The sequence below is a fragment of the Sceloporus occidentalis genome, unplaced genomic scaffold, assembly GCF_023333645.1.
Source record: "Sceloporus occidentalis isolate IW3139 unplaced genomic scaffold, rSceOcc1.0.p SCAF_3, whole genome shotgun sequence".
NCBI classification, from domain to species: domain Eukaryota; kingdom Metazoa; phylum Chordata; class Lepidosauria; order Squamata; family Phrynosomatidae; genus Sceloporus; species Sceloporus occidentalis.
Genome location: NW_028316983.1, coordinates 186,381,481 through 186,400,372, shown reverse-complemented (window position 1 = coordinate 186,400,372; position 18,892 = coordinate 186,381,481). Strand labels below are relative to the sequence as shown.

The window sequence follows — 18,892 nt, the reverse complement described above, 5'->3', positions numbered from 1 at the left end:
GGAGTAAAATAAGTGGTTTGCTCACCTTGCTGCATATGTGGTACCCATAGAGCTTTACAGAGTTGGCTGTATTTATACTCTTCTTTAGAGGGCCAGTCTTACCAGGCACTTCTCTTGAGATTTTCATCTAAATAGATTTGTGCAAATTGAGTAAATTTAGTTACCAATGATGAATGTTGTGTGAAATCTTGGTCACCAAAAGCATGTTATATGAGTACATTATGAGGGTGGATATGTTTTGAGTCAGCAAGATAAATCTGCTTTGTCCAACTTTCTTGCTAGATACTCAGCTTTCTAAAACACATATTACAAAGTTTTTGTGACAAAATATACCATGTGAAAAGAGTATTGCTGTCAAAGTATTATTGAAAGATGAGTTTATTTCATCTAAGGTCCAAAACACAGTGCAGAAATAATCCAGTTTGAGACTGTTTTAGCTGCCTTGGCTCAATGCTAGGGAATGCTGGGAATTATAATTTATTTTAGCACCAGAAGTCGCCAACAGAGAAAGCTAAATGTCTCGCAAAACTACAGTTCTCCTAATTCTCTGGCACTGAGCCAGGGCAGTTAAAGTGATCTTAAACTGGATTATTTCTGCACTGTGTTTTGGACCTAAGAGGGGGGAAAGAATTGTTTTTTATGAAAACAGGAGTAGATCCCTTGTCCTGGAAAACAATTTTGAATTGACTGTGAGCAAAGTATAGATAATATTATGAGATACTATACTTTGTGAAGTAAGTCTTTAGCCACTGAGCACTAATAAAGTTTTCAGTTAAGCAGAAAAATCAGCCACAGTTCTGTAAGTATCTACCACAAACTCTTCAAATCATTTTGAAGTGATGACTGCGTGGACCACTTCCTCTGTGAGAAAAAGGTAAAAGTTAAAGCATTTCTAGATTTTATGCAGAGAGAAGGAAGTGTTTTTGGGGTGGGGGAGAACTGCATAAATAAATCATCTTTATGTCAACAAATAATCTTTTCTCGTAATACTAGATCTAGTTAATCTTTTTGGTAATAGGTTAAGGGGAAACCTTAGACATTATGAATTGACGTAAAGCAAACCAGTGTTTTGTGCAACAATTGTAATTTTCCTGAAGACTTGAAAGACTTGGGAATTAAGTAGTTTCATTTAGGAGAGGTTTTGTTCCCCATAAAGTAAGTTCCAAAAAGTTACTGAGTTAAGAAGCTTAACTAGCTTGTCAGTGATTGTATCCAACATTAGTCTAGTGGGAAAAGTAAACAAGCTAGCAACATTTTTCTAGCAGTTGCACACAATGCTTAGGGAGGAACAATGAACACAAGCAACACTTAGTTGAAGTCATTTGTTTGCACAAATGGAATCAAAGTTACACACTTGACACTGCCATGCCACAAGTACTAACCTGAGATTTCTGCAGATGAAAGGAACTTGCTCCAGCATGACATAACTGGATACAACCTGAGACAAGAACTTAGAGCTAGAGAACAAATGTTCATAACATTAAATTGTATCTTATGTTTCATTTATTCCATTTAGATTGCATCTTTTAAATATTCACCTGGTATTCAGAGTCAGAAGATGCCCAGCTTTTTAAAATTCCTAATAGCATTTTCTTCTGTAGCATTCACAGACATGCCAGTTTTGTGTGATGTATTTGGGTTTATTTTTAACCCAATAATGCCTCTAATTTACAAGCCCACCTTGTCATTTGCATTTTAATTTCATGCCTTCATATTACTGAGTCTTGTTCTGTTTGGTATTCAGCAGTAATTGCAATGTTTTGGTTCTCCCTTAGTCTACTTTATTTGTCTTTTGGTCCATTAAATGTAGCAGTACACTGCAGACCACCCAGTCAGTTTTCCCTGCCTAAGGGTGTGTGTGTGTGTGTATGTGCAGCTGTCATAGGGCATAGTTACTATGGTGCATCATGTTGGAATGTCTGCAATGTCTCAAAAGCAGAAGATTTTTTAAAAGGCTGCTTGCCAAATAGTTATTAAACATAATAGTTCATTGCTGTTTTGATAAAATAACCAAGTTTCCCCCCGATTATGGGTTAAAATAGAATGAAAATAAAATAGATTTGCTCTAGGCAAACACACAGAACAAAAACTAGATGCTATTATAACATATTTAGTGGTTTAAAAAATCAGATCATTAACCAGTTCTACATCACCTCTTTCTATAATGCTGGTGTAATGCCATGTCAAAGGATTTTTAAATTAGTAGGCAGAGTACTGCACATCACTTTAATCCATATGTTATTTCTGTCAAGCAATTAGTTTAAACATAACACACCCCAATAGTGACATGATTATATTATTAGCCATTGAGAATTTATTAAGCATTCTACCAATGTACTTATGCGGAAGGGGTGCTTTGGAGATACTGATAAGCCTTTGCTTGTCTTGGAGATGGTATACTGCACATGTACATTTCTCAGTTTTAACTGCTAAGTCATGTATCACCAAGAAATTAAAAGAACCTATCTGTTTCCACTCTGTCTTCAGCTTAGAGTATTAGTGCATGGAGTTAAGCAGCAAAACTAATAGATCACAGGAAAACAAAAGCTATTGGCTGTAAGAAGAAGATGGAATTTTCAGATATAACCAGGGCTCATGGAGATTGTTTCAGAACAATCTCAAGAGAAAATAATGAGAGGCCCCTTGTCGGTTAACATGCAGGTGAGTGTTTTGCAGATGACATTCATAGATTTGTGAAATGTAGAATAACTGCACAGTCTCTTTCTATAATGTGGTAACATGAATTAAAAAGAACATCATACCTAGAACAGCATGCCTTTTGTCTGTAACAGTATACACACCTATGCACATGTCAATTACATGTGAGTATTGTACTGTTTCCTTTGAAACAATACAAGCTAAAATACAGGTTGGGACTAGAACCATTTTTGCACTGGGATCTTGGGATATACACATAGCCTAGTGCAGAACTGTAGTGTAATTGTGAGGCTGGAGAGACTTGTAAGGATCTGTGAAATGGCAGGAGGATGTCAGGACCCTCGTCTGCTGGAAATGAACGTATCACGGTAAGTACCCAACGTTCGTATTCACGCCAAGCACTATGCTTAGAGACGTGCCATTTCACAGATCCTCAGTCTGCCTCCAGAATCTTTTTGCCATGAGCTGCCCACTTCCATCTTTGAGGCAGCAGTTGTGGTATTCCTGCTCTTTTGTTTCTCTCCAGCCTTGCATCTTGTTCATTCGCTACTTGTGTTATGTAAGAGATGTGAGACTAGAGAGAGACTAGGATCTGAGAAATGAATGTGCTAGAGTGCTACAGCCACCACCTTGAAGGCGGAAGTGGGTAGCTGGTGGCAAAAAGTTTAGGTTTCTGGAAGATTTCAAATTTCTGGTTTAGGGGTGCTCAACAGGCAAGGGAATAATTTGAACTGATTGCTTGAAGAACTCTGTAAAATCAGAATTCAAACTAACATTATAATGAGACTTTCTACTTCATTATAGAGACAGCAGTGATAAAACCTGGATCAGCCACAGGTGACAAACTTATAAATTCTTCTCTATAAATAAATCAGATTTTCTACTGTTTCTAGCAAGCAGAGTTCTGATGCAGTTGCAAAGTGTACTTGTAATAACTCTGTGGCACCTGTTTTCTGTGTACTAAAATATATGCTAACAATGACATGGCAGAGGATCTGGTTGCAAAGTATGCAGGGCTATCAAGAATAAATTGCCAACTATTCCATAGCCAAATCCTTCAGAAACTGAATCCAGGGTTGCCTTAAAATAGAAGTGAAAGCTTTCAGGATCTAAAGGCAAAAAGTCATTTCTCTTTCCATTGCTTGAAAGAACTTTCTAACCTGAAATAAGCTTCAGAAATAGTAAAGGTCAAGTGAAAATAAAACCTGAAGGTTTTCAGCAAATGAAAATGACACCAAAATACTGTGGGAGAAAGGAGATAGGACAAATAATTGGGACATGAGTTTTCTCTTGTGTGTTAAATTAACATCATAAAATTAAACTTTGCAATTATAGTACACTCATGCCATAATATTTGCTGAAAGAGAACTATGACAGTAAAGTTTTTGAATTCTTTGTTATGCCTTCAGGGTCCAAATTCTGTTTGCTGATTCAATAATCTTTAAAATATTTTTCTATGTTGAAAAATTAATTTCATGTTTTTTAAAATTTAGAATTAACTCTTATTTCATTGCTAGAAATGTCCTTTGGAATTAATAATAGATTATGAAAACAGCCCTTGGGATGGCCTCCCAAATCTTAATTCTTGTCTATCCACTTTCTTTCAGTAGAGCTGTACATTTTTCTGGTCAAGGAAAATGTTGACAACAGAGACCCACCAACAATTTGTTTTTATAAGAATATATTTTATGTGAAAGATCCAGTCACTTAGAAAAATTAACCAACATGAATACGTTAACTAAATAGTATGTATTTCAATTTACGTGGAATATTTAAAAATGCATTTACTTTAAAAATGCACAGAAGAGCCAGGTATAATTCAGGCCAAAAACAAAACAAAAATGTCTTGCTTGACTGTACCCAAAATTAGTTGGACAATAATTACCGTGAATGTTTATACAATATGTCATTCATTTTAATCTTTTAAAGATTTTAATCTTTAAATTGGTTATTGGGATGGATTGACCTTGAGGCATTAAGTTTAGGACAACAAATGATCTGGGTTTAAAACAACAGTATGCAATACAGTATATCCGATTGTTGTATGAAAGGCACCAAACATCAGGGATTCTCACAAAGTTTGAATATATGAAGGGCTTAAAATGCACAATTTCCTGCTTTGTAGAATAATAGAATCATAGAATTCTAAGCTTCCAATGTGCAGCAGGGACAGGCTGCTGAATAGATATCAACCCCCTCCTCAAGCCTTGAGTTGAGTCGAGTCAGTACATCATTTATTGCCATGTTGAGTCCAAGTCATGTCACTGAAGTGGCTTGAATCCAAGTTAATCAACGCAAGTCTACACCACTAGTAGATTTTCTTCAACTGAAGTTTTGGAAAGAAAGAAACTAGACAATTGACCTATTAGGGTTGCATTAATTGTGCATTTCCTTAACAGACAGGGGTTAGATTAGATTACTACAAGTCTGTCTATAGAGACTAGTCTACAACACAGAATTGGAATAATATAATTTAAACCCTGTCTGTTAAGGAAATGCACAATTAAAGGAACCCTAATAGGTGGCTGCCTAATCTGTGCTTTTAAAAACTTCAGCTGAAGAAAAATCTATCACCTCTTGAGGCAGTGAGCTTGTAGAGACAAATTTTAATTTATGTTGCTCCAATTTGCAATATTTCACCTGGTCTTGGTTTTGCTTGAAGGAAGGGGCTTCCCTTTCCAGTTTCGAGGAGGATATGAGGGGGTGGAAGGAATTTGGATCCTGGTGTGTTTTTGCCTTGCTTGGAAACTGTTTCTTCTACTTGCCTGGAGGGTGGTGAGAAACTGAAGTCTGCTTCCTTCATTTGGCAGGTCTGCTGGAGAGGGCATAGCAGGAGATGCCCTGCCTCTTTCTCTCCTGATGTGCTTTCTTCACCTTGGAAGTCTGCTGTGGATGACATAACAAAACAATTCTTTGAGTGTTAGTTTCAAAGGTACTACAAGATCTCTCTCCACACCATTCTTACCAATAGTTTTCTGTGTGCTCTTGTGAAGCTGCAAGCCAGCTCACCCCTGCCAACCCCTACTCGCTGGGAACAGTAGTTACTGCCCCTTCTTTTCCCACTGTAAAGCATCTGCACATTTCTCCCGGAAAAGATAACCTCTGGTGTTTTGTGCTGCGAATCTCTTTAAAACTAGTGGTGGGTTGAGCAAAATTTGTGGCTATATCAACTCCACTGGAATACATTTGCCTGGTCTCCAGTTATTTTCTGTAAAACTTGCTTCTCCTATTTAGGTCAGTCTCAGATCTGGAAGCACAATCCAAAGATACATTGAGACCTACCTGTACCATCAGGAACCTCTTCCTAACAAATTAGGAAGAACTAACTAGTCCTCTCTTTGTTCTCCTTCCAGGAAGCAAAGACCTTTTTATTTAGACAGGCTTTCTCCTTTAATTGCTTGCTTTTCCCTTCATTGGTTATATTTTAAATCCCTTTAATCTGTTTTAAACTGAATACTGTTTTTAATATGATAGTTTAATACTTTTTAAAGTAGCCCTTTAATGATCAGCTATCATCTGTTTCAATCTTATAAGCCATTTTGATCCTGCATGGGAAATATTTGAAGGGGTGTCACATCAAGGAGGGAACAAGCTTGTTTTCTGCTGCTCCAGAGAACAGGACCAGGGACAATGGATCCAAGCTACAGGAAAAGAGATTCCACCTCAACATTAGGAGGAACTTCTTGACAAGGGCTGTTTGACAGTGGAACAAACTCCCTCAGAGTGTAGTGGAGTCTCCTTATTTGGAGATCTTTAAGCAGAGGCTGGATGGCCATCTGTTGGGAATGCTTTGATTTGGATTTCCTGCATGGCAGGGGGTTGGACTGGATGGCCCTTGCGGTCTCTTCCAATTCTACGATTCTACGATTCTATGAGATTGATAGATGTGGTGTAGTGGTTTGAGAATTGGACTCTGCGGGCGGGGGGGGGGGGGGGGGCTAGGGTTCTAATCCCTGCTCAGCCATGGAAATCTACCGGGTGATTTTGGGAAGTCACACCCTCTCAGCCTAAGAGGAAGGGAATGGCAACATTCCTCTGAATAAATCATGCCAAGAAAACCCTAGGATAGGGTTGCCATAAGTCAGTGTTGTCTTGAAGGTGCTTAGCAACAAAACAGAAAAATAATATTTAGTTTAAGCCCTTTCCACTGCAATTTGGTTTAGGTTCTACAAGTTAAAACAAGGCATCTTGTTTTTTCGGTCAAATTTGGATTTGGCTCAAAATAGGATTAAGTTGCTCCTCTGCCAGTTACCCTAATTTTCCAAGCAGAAGAAATCAAGCAAAATCCTGTTCGCTGAAAGGAGACACAGGTTGTTGCTGTTGTGTGCCTTCAAGTTGTTTTTGACTTATTATGACTAAGGCAACCCTATCTTGTCAAATTTCTTCAGAGAGGGTTTGCTATTGCCATCCACTGAGACCGAGAGAATGTGACTTGCCCAGGGTCAACCAGTGAGTTTCCATGGCTTTCTCGGGGTTTGAACCTTGTTCTCCAGAATTGTTGTCCAACACTCAAACCACTACACCACACTAGCTCTCATGATTCAGGTTAGTCAACAGCAAAGGGTGCTCACAAAGTCCAGCTTAGCTGCTTTTGAGCACTGATTTCCCCCCCAAAAATGAGTCATTGGGCCCGAACAGAGAAGCCAAAATAAAGCTGCTTCGAGTCACTTTGGAAGTATGCTGTTTAAATGATGCATGCGTCATAAGAAGCCAGAAGCCGCACCAAATCCATGCTCTAGTCCTAAGAACTGGAGCACAGCTTTGGCACAGCTTCTGGTCTCTTAAGATGCATATGTAATTTAAACAGCATACCTCCGAAGTGACCTGAAGCAGCTTTATTTTGGCCTGTCTGTTCGGGCCCATTGATCCTCACCACTGTCAGTTCCCTAATCCCACGTCATGAAAAATTGTTTTATTGCAAAGAAGAAAAGATGAGAAATGGAGATTATACTGTAGTCAGCTAAACTTTTTTTTAACCATGTTACATCCTAGATAAACAAATTTTAACAGTAATAGAGCTGATTTTAAACAAGCCTGTAACACAACTTGGGAAACTATTCCTCCAGTTTTTTACTACAACTCCCATCATGCTTCCCCATTAGGCCGACTGGCTAGGGCTAATAGGAACTGGAGGCCAATAATATCTGGGGAGAGAGATATTTAATAGCCCTGGTCTAAAATTTATTTTTTGTGTTACTATAATCTTTTACATCCAAACTCTCACAATCCAGTTCTAAAGTACAGATGAGCTAAAAGTGTGAAGGAAAGAGTTTTTATCAGCATGTATTCCTGGATTATTTCCAGTACAGAGTTCAGGTTTTTCCCTATCCCAACAGGCCTTTTTCTTTTTTTAGTCTTGCCAAAACAAGACATACTCAGTCTGCTAATCAGATCTGGCCACACAGCGGAAAATGAAACTCAGTCATACAGTGAACTCTGTGAGGTGAACCAGATGTCAAGTCATGAAAAACTTGTTTCTATTGAAATTCTGGCTCTGGAACTATTTACTTGCCTGTGTTGATTTTTTCCTCCCCCTCAGTTGCAATGAGCTTTAATGTTTTTATTATAAGAACAACAAAGAACCTTCTGGTGTAAAATCCATCCAAAGACACGTTTCTCCCTGAGGTAAAAGACAAGATGGCACTCCCTGTTCCATAACGTGGCCACATGCCCCCGTTGACAGAAACTTATTGCATGCCTAAAGAGCTACCAGAAAACTGTTTTTAAACTCTTCTGTTTCAAAGGTTGTCCAGTCCAAGTCTGATTTAAAGATAAAGAGACATAAGGAGAGAGATCAGGATACACAGTTCTTTTTAAAGCAACGTTCCAAGCTCCAGACTTCAAACCACATTTTCAGATAGAGATCCTGCTCTAGAGCTACACATGCCCTCACTCTTAACATCTGTATTATATGTGCCTGACTACTGGTTTTAATAATGTGTCAGAGCATTCAGTCCTATTTTCCCCATATGGGGAAAAAGGGCATCTTCCTTTTTTTAAAAAAACTGAAATGATGTCTGCTAATCTACAATAATAATTCAATAGCATTGTGTGAAGCCAACTAGATGTGACACAGAGTGGCATCATATTTAAATATTATCCTCACCCCACCCCCAGACAGTCCTTCAAATTCTGCAGGCTCTCTAACCATGGGATATTGTTTATAGCATTAAAAAACACTGGCACTGGAAGGTCTATCAGATATCTAGCTAGACCAATCTAGTTTAGTATTGTCTACATTGACTGGCAGCAGCTCTACAGGATCTTTCCAGGGGCCTTCCCCAGTAAGAACCAGTCCCCAAAATGGGCATACAGCTTGTGTGGTCTGTGTTGAGAACAGAAGCGGCTGTTCCTTAGATGCTCCCATCCTCCAGAACATATGCCATGGCAGCAAAGATGCCGTTGTCTAGCTGGCCTTGGAGTTGTCTGGCTGCCTCGCCTAGCTGACTTCCAAGAATGTTGTTTGGAAGAGCTGCCAAGCGATCAAGCACTTGCTTGTTAGTGCGATGCATACTGGCACCACCACTTCGGCTGCAGCATTTGTCTGAGCAGGCAGTGGCAAGCAGATACTCAGTGTTAGTAAGTGAGATGCACTTGGTGGGCTAGTGAGTAAGATCAGTTAGACTTTGCAAGTCCAACTCTACCTTTGAGAAGGGTGAGGCATCTACACTGGGCAACATGACAAGATGAACAACAACATTGATGGGTTAGTGTGCATGTCTTGCACCTCCTAGCCTAGATTGCTTCCCTCAGGAGGTGGAGGCCTGTGAAATCCAGCTGCCAGTTCTATCAGATTCTGGACAAGGAATGTGGGAGGGACTGACCTGTCCTTTGCCCCAGGCAGCTAAATCTCTTGGGTCAACTCTGCCAGATTGAGGGCTAAAAGGCAAGTGGTATAGACTGCATTTCACACAGTAATTTTAACTAACAAGTTAGTTCACACATCTGATGGCGTTGCTAATGTAACAAACCTCTTGGGTCCTATCCATACTGCAGAAATAATCCAGTTGGAGACCGCTTGAACTGCCTTGGCTCAGTGCTGGGGAATTCTGGGAACTGTAGTTTTGTGAAACATTTTGCCTTCTCAGAGAGCTCTGGTGCCACAATAAACTACAGTTTCCAGGATTCCCTAGCATTAAGCCAGGGCAGTTAGAGCCCTGGTGGCGCAGTGGTTAAATGCCTATATTGCAGCCACTCACTCACAAACCATAAGGTTGTGAGTTCCATACCAGCAAAAGGGCTCAAGCTCGACTCAGGCTTGCATCCTTCCAGGAAGGTCGCTGAAATGAGTATCCAGATTGTGGGGGGCAATTAGCTTATACTTTGTAAACTGCTTAGGGAGTGCTTAAGTGCACTGATAAGCGGTATAGACATGTACTTGTTATTGCTATGTACTTGCTAAAGTGGATTATTTCTGCGATGTGGATTGGAGCTCGATCTCAAAGGTGCTAAAAGATCTTGTTGTAAGCAGGCTAATCATTGCCATTACTTACATTATTTTAAATGCTATTTTGTACTTTTTCTCACCTCACTCTTCCTCTAAGGAGCTCTGGTAAGCATTCCCGATACTTGTTTATTGTAACAATAATGTTGTTTGGGAGCATAGGCTGAGGCAAAACACCCTTTCACACTATGCAATTACAGCACTATCTTGACTGCTGTACTCCCACCCTATGAAATCCTGGGATTTGTAGTTCAGGAAGGAGTTTTTAGAATTCTTGTGTGTCTCACCAAAATACAAACCCCAGGATCCCACAGGATGCAGCCATGACAGCTAAAGGGGAATACAGTGCTATAACTGTAGTGTGAAAGAGTACAGAGAGGGCTAATGAATGATTCCCAATTTTGCTTGGGCTTTCTTGCTTGTTGAAAGTTTTCCTCCCATTCACTCCAATTCACTGTGTAGCTCCAGGACTATGAAAATCCCTGTTTCCCTAAAAGTTGACCAGCTGTCTTTTTGGACCACAACTCCCAGAATCTTCCAACCAGCACAGCCAAACATTTTGTCCCCTCCAAAAAAATCTGGAGGTGTATCCAGGGATCTGACTGTGGTCTGCCAGAAGAATGCTCCTTTTTTAGCCCTACTGATAGTAGGACAGTCTAGAAGAGCCACAGGAGTGAAAATCTCCACCGTTGGTTTGAGAGGGCTTCTCCATCCCCCTCTCCCTCCCCACCTGCACAGTGGAAAGTCTGCAGTAATGGTGCATCCTCCCTGGCCCATAGGCCTACATCCATGTTTGTTTTGTTTTATCTTATCTATACTGCTTTTCCTCTGTTTAGGGGCAAGGGGAGGAAGGAATGTGTGAAGCATTTGAATATTCCATTATATGCTATTTTATCAGCTTTTGTAATGAGACTTGATTGAATAAAAACAACAGAACATTGCCTTGCATTATCTAAATGGCTGAGCACTTTGTTTTCTGAATAAGCATCATTCAGTTTTAAGTGCACAGAGATTTAGCCTTCTGCAACTTAAATAATTTTTTACATCTGTTCTATGGCTTTAAAAAAAACAAAAGCAAAGACCCCCTTACCTCATTCACTGCTGTTGGTACTATCTTTTCCAGCCAACTCTGATACTATAATTTACTTCTTATTGTAGCAGTAGCACCAATATTAATGGCAGCTCCAATTTTTCTAGAAGGGATGATGCTAGGCAACGAAGTGAAGCTGTGCAACCCTTGGAGAGGAAAACAAACTAAGGAGGAGTCGCTTAATCACATGGAATCTCCACAACAAAGCTGTACTGACCAGGCAAAATGGGTATAAAAGGTTGTAGGATTGGTGAACATCAGCTGAGAATAGACTATTGGTGTCAGTCCACTGATCAGTTCCTTCAAAACCAATGGCACTCTTCTTAGAAAGAGGCGTCTTACACCAAGAGGAATACAAACAGAGTGGTGAGTAAATGAATGGTCATGAAAGTTCTTGTTCTGGTGGTATTTTTTCATGTCTTGGTGGTACTGTAAGCTCATGGCTTTTTAAAAAGGATCAGACAAATTGGTAAGACCATCTACAGCTGTCTGCTGTGATACCTAAATGGAATCTGCATGTACGAAGGTAGTGTATCTCAGTCCCAGGCACAGTAAGGCTGTTGCTTTTATGCCTGACTTATCAGCTTCTCAAAGGCAAGACGGATGGGGGAGAAGAGAATATAGAGATATGAGGGGCTGAACTAGGCATCCTCTGAAACATGTACTCTTCCACTGACAGTTCATTTCTTCCTTGTGTGCAATGCCTTTTGAACTTGAGAATACACAACTGCCAGGGCAACTGAATTAGCCTTGGTCTTTCTCAAAACCATTAGAACTAGACACTGAACTGGAAAGAAATACATGGAAGTGGGAGAACTCTCTGAGCTCGGTTATTTATTTATTTTTTCTGGAGGTGTGACATATTTGTTCCTTTCAAAGAAGCAGATCCTTTCCACACAAACATAATGAGCTTGTCATCCAACAAAGAGGTGATCAGTGATACACTGAGCAATAGGTCATTCCTGAAAAGTGAAAATAATCCAAGCAAGTATGACAAGAAGCAGTTATTGACACTTATTCTATTTTTCCATCCCATGAGGTGGGTTCACTGAAGCAGTGCCCTTTTGCAAGATTCACAACTTACTTCTTCCCAGTCTGTTCACAGGCCCATCTTGTTCACACACAATATAAAAGTTGATATGCATACCAAGCCTTACATCCACATGCCTCTGAAAAACCTGTGATTGTCTTTACTGGGAAAGGATTGCACATAACTTGCACTTGCAAAATGCAGTTCAGATTTTATGGCCACTAGCTTAAATAATTGTTCTATAACATCATATTTTAAATCAAGTTGTTTTGGCTGAATTTATGTTAACGGAAGCATTTGTTTCTGAATTACATTTCTTGCACTATAAAATGATTAAAAAGAAACTTAACAATGAACAACTGCCAATAAAATGTTAAAGTTAAAATATTTAAATTCAAACAGTCATTATTCTTCCAGTAAGAGGGTTGGGACACAGTAATAACAGCCAGACTTTTATTTATTTTTATAATATATATATATATATATATATATATATATATATATGAAATCATTTTTTACAAACATTAATTTTAAAGGTAATTTGGTTTAAACTAGCCACCAAGCCTGCCTCTCAGGCATGATATCCAATATGATTTGGCAGGATAGTTTCTGAAGGCAGAGGAAGCAGCCAGCTTATTTACTGTATATATTCATGTATAAGTCTAAAAATTTTAATCTAAAAACTGACCCAAAAACCTGGGTTGATTTATCCACAGGTCAATGTATGTACTGTACTTTAACTCTTATTTTAAAAAGGAACTATCCCCTGGTGAGATATAAGAGCATAATCTGTAATGGAAGCACTGACCCTTGTCAGTTCTCTAATTCGGCCTTTAGTATGGCACAAACAGTTATGCCTGCTGGAATTTTGCATTTTCCTTGGCATTGTTTTCCTTTGCTTCATCCTTTAGATCCTTTGTTACATTCCCATAAGTTTTACCCTCGACTTATCCTCGGATCATATAAAAATCCATAATTTTGGCCCCCAAACCTGCTCTAGACTTCTACATGAGGTCGATTTATAGTTGAGTATATGCGGTAGATATACATGAAGTGTTACATGTGAATGGAGATATTGTCAAAAAGGATATACTTTTAAAAAATAATAAATAATTATTGAGATGTTGCTGCAGGCTGTGAATGGCTGTTTATGGATTGCTGAACATGAAATTAATAACCTATTCACCATTCAAAAGAATTCCACCAGGTGGTGCAGTACAGATGCAATGGGGCTAAAAAGCATAAGCCTTCCTCACAGCATCATTACTGGTGTCCTTCACACAGGGCTTATATGTTACATGTTGGATTTATCACAGGTTTCCCACTACCTGAACTCTACCTTTTGCCCATTACTTCTGCATAATTGTTTGACTAGTATGTAAAAGGAGGCTGAGAGAAAAAAGAGACATGTTGACACACTGGTCCAGTGTTAACCACATATATCACCCAATAGCCACAGTACTGATGAATGCTTTCCATAGTTATCTCTGAACCAACCAGATCAATCAGTCTCCAGGGGTGGCTCATCCCAAAGTGTCAGCCATGCTTGAGGCTAGATTACAGGCAATAACATTTGCTTTTACTATTTCTATGCATAGTTGGTTTGGAATAATGAGGGGGCTTGGGAGGGGGTGTCTGAATAGGTTGGGTTTAAAATGTTGAAGGCAACACTGACTTCAGTCCCATTGATTTCACTGGGTCTAAGTATAAATCTGACCTGCCCCAGTTCTGCTTATAACAGGGAATCTAGAATCATGTCCAGAGGTTGCTAGTCCTAAAGTTGCTAGGCCTAACCAATATAGGCAGTGGTACAGCATCTAGAGGGCCCCATAATTTCCACTTCTGGCTGATATGAAAATAGTATAATTAAAATAAAGAATAAATTTCATACTCTCCCACAATTGTATACTTGCACACATACAACTAAATTTATTTGGGCACCTGGTGTGATCACAAGGGAGTATCTAAAGTTGTGAAAGTATGTAATAAAAAACTGGTTGGCTAGCAGGCATACCCACTGAGATTATAATTCTTCAGAAAAGAAATAAGAGATAAATAAGCACCCCACTGGGAAAGAGGGTAACAGAAGGCCTAAATTCAAAGACATAGCCTCTGGAAAATCAGTATGCCAAAGGATCTTGTAGCACCTTTCAGACTAACTGAAAGAGAGAAGTTGGTAGCATGAGGTTTCATAGATCTGAGTCTACTTCTTCAGAGACCTCATGCATCTGAGGAAGACCCAAAACTACGAAAGCTTGTGCTACCAACTACTCTCTTTCAGTTAGTCTCAAAGGTGCTATGAGATCCAGAAGGCCTAAAGCAGTGGTTCCCAATCTTCCTGATGCCGCGACCCTTTAATACAGTTCCTCATGTTGTGGTGACCCAAACCCATGAAATTATTTTCATTGCTACTTCATAACTGTAATTAAATAGGTGTTTTCCAATGGTCTTAGGCGACCCCCAAAGGGGTCCCGACCCACAGGTTGGGAACCACTGGCCTAAAGTGATGCAATGAGAGAGGAAAGAAGGAAAGAAGGTTAGTTGGCAGCAGACATATTCTGATATAATGTATAAGTGTAAAGCAAAACTATGGAGCCTATGTAGGTTATTGAAGAAATTTGAGAAACTCTGGGATCCAATATGGGGTTGATATATTTATGACATTTTACATTTAACAAGAGTTTTAATCTGCCTAAAGCCAGCACTGGTCCAAGTTCACAAGGTTTGTGCATTAGGACTCCTCAGTTCTACTTCTGCTGTTGTAAAATAAATGTGGCAACAAGGCCAAACTGTTGTAGCTTAAATGCACAAACCCTGTGCTCTTGAACCAGTGCTGGTTCTTTAGGAAGTAAGCCCTACTAAGCACAGTGCTGTATAATTCTGACTAAGGATTGAGCTATAAAACTCTGGTTGTAAACCATTTGTTACACAGGGTACATTCCCCAACAATAAGACTGGATGTTTTGTTTGTGCAAGGCAAAGGCAATTGAAATAGCATTTCAAAGTCAATAATATGTCAAGAGGGCTTAAACATACGCAAATGTGTTCTTGTATGCATCCTAAAAGATATTATATGTTTCACTGCTAAGTCTTGTAAAATGCAAAATAATAAACATGGAATGTTTTGAGGAACATTCGCGGTATTCTACCAAGTACTGTAATCTGAGTCTGTTGTCACATAGTTATGGCTACCCAGAGCCTGGTATATCTGCCAAAAAGATTTGTATCCCAACATATTCTTTAAGGTGATGAAATCCAGCCTTGCCTAAACCAATTGGGAACCATTTGGCTTCTCTATATCCTGTTTTAATTTCTGCAGTACAGATTCCGCATCAGGACTATCAGATGTAGTGGCATTCCCATGATCTTGAGAGCCCTCCATAACTTTTCATGCTCTATATAGTCAAATGCTTTGCTGTACTCAATAAAGCAGGTTGAGATTTTTTTTCCCTTGGAACTCTTTGGCATGCTCCATTTGTGTACTATTTTACTATTTTATCATTATCTAGGATTAATTTGTGTAGTTGGTCATTTATTTTTCTTTTCTTTACCTTCAACATAAAGCCTACCTTAGCACATTCTTCTCTGACTTTCTTCAGTAATAGTTCTTTTTAACAAGCGGATGTAAATAGGCCTCTGATTATTATTGTTGTTTTCTTTAAAAATGCCTGAGGATACTTATGGAGCCAGCAGGGTGTAGTGGTTTGAGCCTTGGACTATGACTGGAGATCGAACCCAGCTGGGTCATGGAAACCCAATGGGTGACCTTGGGCTAGTCACACTCTCTCAGCCTCCGAAGACAGCAATGGCAAACCCCCTCTGAAGAAGCATGCCAAGAAAACCCCATGATGGATTCACCTTAGGGTTGCCATAAGTTGGAAAACAACTTGAAGGCACACAACAACAATAAACAGTTAATAGTTTTTTTATGGGTTTTTCAGGCTATGTGGCCGTGTTCTAGAAGAGTTTATTATCTAGAAGAGTTTATTCCTGATGTTTCACCAGGAATAAACTCTTCTAGAACACGGCCACATAGCCCGAAAAACCCACAAAAAACTATGGATGCCAGCCATGAAAGCTTTCGACTTCAACAGACAGTTACTTAAGAAGTTGTGAGCTATATGAAACCCTAGCTTTAACTCAGGTCCAAAACACACTGCAGAAATAATCCATCTTGAGGCTCAATGCTAGGGAATTCTGGGAACTGTAGTTTTGGGAGACATTTAGCCTTTTTCTGTCAGAGAGCTTTCTCTGGAGCCACAACAAACGACCATTCCCAGGATTCCCTAGGGCAGTTAAAGCAGACTCAAAGTGGATTATTTCTGCAGTGTGTTTTGGGAGGAAAGAAAAAAGAGAGAAAAGGAGCTTTTGAACTCCATTTCCCTGAATCAGCCCCTAATCCTTTCTAACTAAAACTCCCACCAAAGTCTTCATTCCAGATTCCTTGAATGGCTTCGGTCTGTTGTGTGTTGACTTGGTGGTGTGTTAGGTCTGAATTGGCCCTCTCTAGGCTACATCCGCACAAAGGAAATAATGCAGTTTGACCCCTTTAACAGCCATGGCTCAAGGCGATGGCATTCTGGGAAGTGTAGTTTGTTGCGACACCAGAGGTGCTGCCTTGAGCCATGGCTGTTAAAGAGGGGTCAAACTGCATTATTTCCTTTGTGCGGATGCAGCCTCAGGGCCGGAACAAGCAGGCCAAAATAAAGTTGCTTTGGGTCACTTTGGAGGTATGCTGTTTAAATGACACATTCCATCTTAAGGGGCCAGAAGCTGCACCAAAGCTGCGCACCAGTCCTTAGGACTGGAGTGTGGCTTTGGCACAGCTTCCAGCTTCTTAGGACGCATGCATCATTTAAACAGCATACCTCCAAAGTGACCCGAAGCAACTTTATTTTGGCCTGTCTGTCTGGGCCCTCAATCTCACACTCTCACTTTGCTTTCGTAACCAGGAAATGGTCCTTCACACAGAGAGGCTCCAGTAATAACACAAACGGGGCTTTCCCCCGAAAGTCGCCTCCTCCTCCTCCCCACTCATTGGCTTTGCTGCGAGTGAGTCAGCGCCACTCATAGTTTACACACAAGGCCCACCGGATGTGAGCCAGCCTGGCCTCAGCCTCCAGGCAAGGAAGCTCTCATCGCCTCCTGGAAACATTCTTCACGAGGAGGAGAGGGAGCCAGTGTGGCGTAGTGGGTTAAGTGTTGCACTACTACCACTTTGGAAACCCTGCTCTCTCAGCCTGAGGGGAAGGCCATGGCAGACCTCCCCCCTCTTGAAGAAACTTGCCATAGAATCCTAGAGTTGGAAGAGACCACAAGGGCCATCCAGTCCAATCCCCTGCCATGCAGGAACTCTCAGTCAAAGCACACCCCCCCCCACACACACAGATGGACATTGATGATAGGGTCGCCTCATTGTTGTGGTTGTGTGCCTTCAAATCGTATCTGACTTAAGGCAATCATCCCCTCCCCCCCACCATATGGGGTTTTCTTGGCAAGAGTCGCTCAGAGGAGGTTTGCCATTGCTTTCTCCTGAGGTTGAGAGAGTGTGACTTGCCAGCCAGAGGGTGAAAAGTGACAGAGAAAACATGGTGCTGGGCTGGGTTAGAATGGCAGTTAAAAAGTGGTGTGGACCTGGATTAAAGTGGCAGTTTAAAAGTTGTGTCAGTCTAGATGAAAATGGCAGTTTAAAAGTGGTGTCGGCCTGGATTAACGTGGCAGTTTAAAAGTGGCAGTTAAAAAGTTGTGTCAGTCTAGATGAAAATGGCAGTTAAAAGTGGTGTCAGTCTGGAGTCTGGGTTAAAATGGCAGTGAAAAAGTGGTGCCAGTCAAGTGGACTAAAGTGGCAGTTAAAAAGTGGTGTCTCAGCCTGGATTAAAGTGTCAGTGAAAAAGTGGTGTCAGATGAAAATGGCAGTTAAAAAATGGTATCAACCTGGATTAAAGTGGCAGTGAAAAAGTGGTGTGGGCCTGGATTCTTTCTTCAGTGAGGATGCAGATCCACTTTCCCTTAAGGTGTTAGGAGGTTTTCTTTCTCAGGCAGGTGTGCCATGACATTTGCCTTTTAGTCACCAAGACTTTGCTTTCCTGAACCCAGGAACCTGGGAGGACTCATCCTTGAGCAAGAGAGAGGTTGCCTTGTTTTCTTTCCTGCTCCCATGACACATGCTGCTTTCAAGCCCAAGAGCAGATGTGTTTGCCTAGCCCAGCCTGCCTCTTCTTCTCTCTGTAAGGGGCTCTGGAAACACCAGAAGCAAGCACCCTCCTCATTAAAGGAGTGGACTTTGGAACCAGTTCTGGGTGAAGTGGGAAAAATGTCTCTCTCTCTCTCTCTCTGTGTAGCTGAAAGGCTAAGGTGCCACAAAATGGAGGACATGCAAGAAAGAAATAGAGGACAGGACGAAATAAAAGCTAAAAACACTCATATAAATAGAAACCCATGCTCCTTAGTCATGCTCCAAATGGAGGACATTTTGACATTCCTCCTAGACACAAGGTTGAAAGTTAGGACAGGTCCTGGAAAAGGAGGACGCCTGGTCACCCTGAGTTAAAAATGCTCCTATAAATGTCAGTTCATGCTTCTTAGCCGTGGAAAAGCTAAAACACTAATGTAACTATAAGTTCATGCTTTTCAGTCATACTCCAAATGGAGGACACTCTGGAATCCCTCC

The 18,892-nt window shown here is 40.4% G+C and overlaps 1 long non-coding RNA gene across 1 annotated transcript in view; it reads right to left on the bottom strand.

Moving 5' to 3' along the window:
- LOC149317221 (uncharacterized) overlaps positions 1-18,892 on the bottom strand; it is a 31,369-nt gene that overhangs the window by 5,049 nt on the left and 7,428 nt on the right. The window contains exons 2-3 of the long non-coding RNA XR_016280606.1: positions 5,424-5,544; positions 26-127 (exon numbers count right to left, since the gene is read on the bottom strand). This is a non-coding gene — a long non-coding RNA (uncharacterized LOC149317221). The remainder of the gene's footprint in view (positions 1-25; positions 128-5,423; positions 5,545-18,892) is intronic.